The following is a 2,540-nucleotide window of genomic DNA, read 5'->3' on the forward strand; positions in this document are numbered from 1 at the left end:
TCATCATCTGTGTGTCATCATCCAGATAACATCATCTGTGTGTCATCATCCAGATATCAGAAAGACACCTATCTAAGGGAATGGGGGGCGGGCTCCGCTCAGTAAGCCAGCCACGTCCACCGGGGTGGAGAACAGGTCAAAAGGTGTAGTAATATAATTTGTTGGTCTTCATCAGGTGATTAGTAGACAACAGTGTTCAGCGTCTTCAGTATTGACGTTGCACGTTGGGCCAGATGGGTCATGCGTTAAGAAGAATTGGTGTTTACAGTGATGTGCATACGAGAGAGTGTGACTCGTACATGTCTGGGGAGTGTAGTTTCAGACGGGTGTAAAAGTTTAAGGCTCGGTTGGCGGGGCGGTTGCTCAGCAGTTGTTGAAACATTACAGGTGTGAATGTGTTTTATCCATGTTGTGTTTACTTATGGAGGAGGCGGATCAGCGAGTGTGGGTTACTGAGGATCTTCTCTCCATGGGAGTTGGTGGTTGGTTATGAACTGTTTGGCTGCGAGGGGTCAAAGAATTTGACGCCGCGCATGTCGTGGTGGTATTGCATCAGAAGGGTTTTGGTTTCGCTGTGTAGATATTGAGCATTTAGGTTTCCAGGCAGCTGGTAATTGTTGTGAGTGCCCTATTTTGTGTGGTTTGTAGTTTTGTTATGTTTGCTTTTGGAAAAGTGGGTGACCAGGCAGGTGAGGCGTAACTTAGGATGGAGCGGATAAGTTACCTGCAGAGGAAACAAACGGATTCTCTTTCACTGTGTAAAACAGATTTCGATCAATGTTCCGAAGGTGTTTAATCTGTTTATGACGTTTATGTTGATGTTTGTGGTCTGGAAAGTAAATAACATGCATGCGTCGTTAGCGATGCTCAGTGTGGGTGGAGATTTGCCAAGTGGAAAGGGTTGGATATTTGGGGTTATAGGAGGTTACAGGTTAAATATTTATCAGTCAAGAGGTTAAGAAGGTAACGGTAGATTTCAGTAGCACGAAAAAGAAAAGAAATCTGAGTGAACCAGTGTTCCGGTTATATGATACAGTGGAGCGCGCGTGTCATTGCCTGTGTGGTGGATGAGAGCTGTGGGGCAAGTGTGGGGTCATTTGTGTATACGAGAGGACTTTCACACTGCGGTTTGAAGAAGGGGATGAAGGTCGTATCGACCTGCATATTTTGGCATTCATTGATTTTCATAGGAAATCGGAAAGCAAGTTAGTGTCCATATATCATTGGTGTAATAAAAGGCAATGTAGCTGGTCTCCTTCAACCCGTGTGTCTTGATGTGGTCCAAAATGACATAAAGTCAGGGTGTTTCTCTTGGTTCCAACAAATATGCAAATAACATAAAATGACAATATTTGTTGATGGAACTTTTAAGATTTAAATGGCCCAGTGACGCACATATGTTCTCTTACGTTCAGATGTTCCTAATGACCCCATTACGTTTAGAATTTCTCGTTCGTTTAATCAGCCTCATTACGTTCATATTCTTAACTGGTCATATATCCTTCAGATGTTCTGTTACCTTCAGGGTTCTTGTAGATCGTCTTGTAACGTTCAGGCTTTTGACTGGTCCTGATACGTTCAGATGTCTCTCTCTACGTTCAGACGCGTCCCTCAGGCAAATGTCAATGATAGAATAATACTACAGAATTCCAACATTTATTCCATGTTACATACATTTGTGCCTTATCTTCTATAGAGAACAAAGGAGCACAGATCTTTCTAGGAGAAATGAGTCTGCTATATGTAAATAGATTATATATATATATATGTGTGTGTATATATATATGTAAATATATATATATAGACTCGTAAGTTCAGGTTTTGGTCAAGCAGAGAACCATGATCCACAAGGTCACTACAGTAGAAAAATACCGTTGTTTCTGATGTCTGGGATTCCACAACCGTCTATAGAAGCACTCTCAAGAGGAGGGACTTCTTGACCAGGTCATCTTCAGTACAATTCTTTTGTATCATTTTGTGATTTAAAAACCCAGTGACTGCTTCTACATGGTTATTTGCTCAGTAACGGGGAAGGGTATGCGGTGAACAGCTGAGGAAGATGTGTGTGTGTGTGTGTGTGTGTGTGTGTGTGTGTCTGTGTGTGTGTGTGTGCGCATAGCCAGAGAAACATGTACAGAACAGGTTCAACTCGGGTCCAGAGTTGGGGGGGATTTGTGGGGTGTGGAGGAACACACACGGGACAGAACACCCACCACATGACCCTGCCTGTGTGGGTGTCTGGTAAAATGAGAACTGACTAGAAGAGCGGGATTTCATTAAGGTTAATACGCACTTTCAACCTAAAGAAATGTCTGAGGGAACTTTGTCCATACTGATACGGTACATAATGTATGTACCACGCACCACGGTCCTACGTAGGTACAGACACTGATGTACGTACCATACACCTCAGGGATGAACCCCTCCCTGTGTACCGTCGTACCATAGGGTACTAGTTCATCAACACTCCTGTAACTGCTTCGTATATACAAAAGCAATTACGAGTATTGGAGACCCATGTCATTATCCTTATCGTAAAT

The 2,540-nt window shown here is 43.0% G+C and overlaps 1 protein-coding gene across 8 annotated transcripts in view; it reads right to left on the reverse strand.

Annotated features, from left to right (window-relative positions):
• Positions 1-1,640: 1,640 nt before the first annotated feature.
• The window catches only part of LOC139762341 (dachshund homolog 1-like), a 223,882-nt gene continuing 222,982 nt past the window's right edge, over positions 1,641-2,540 (reverse strand). For all 8 annotated transcript variants that reach the window (XM_071687028.1, XM_071687030.1, XM_071687029.1 and 5 more), the window contains one exon: positions 1,641-2,540. This exon is cut by the window's right edge. The gene's annotated coding sequence lies outside the window, so the exon portion shown is untranslated.

The sequence above is a fragment of the Panulirus ornatus genome, chromosome 43, assembly GCF_036320965.1.
Source record: "Panulirus ornatus isolate Po-2019 chromosome 43, ASM3632096v1, whole genome shotgun sequence".
Classification (NCBI taxonomy): domain Eukaryota; kingdom Metazoa; phylum Arthropoda; class Malacostraca; order Decapoda; family Palinuridae; genus Panulirus; species Panulirus ornatus.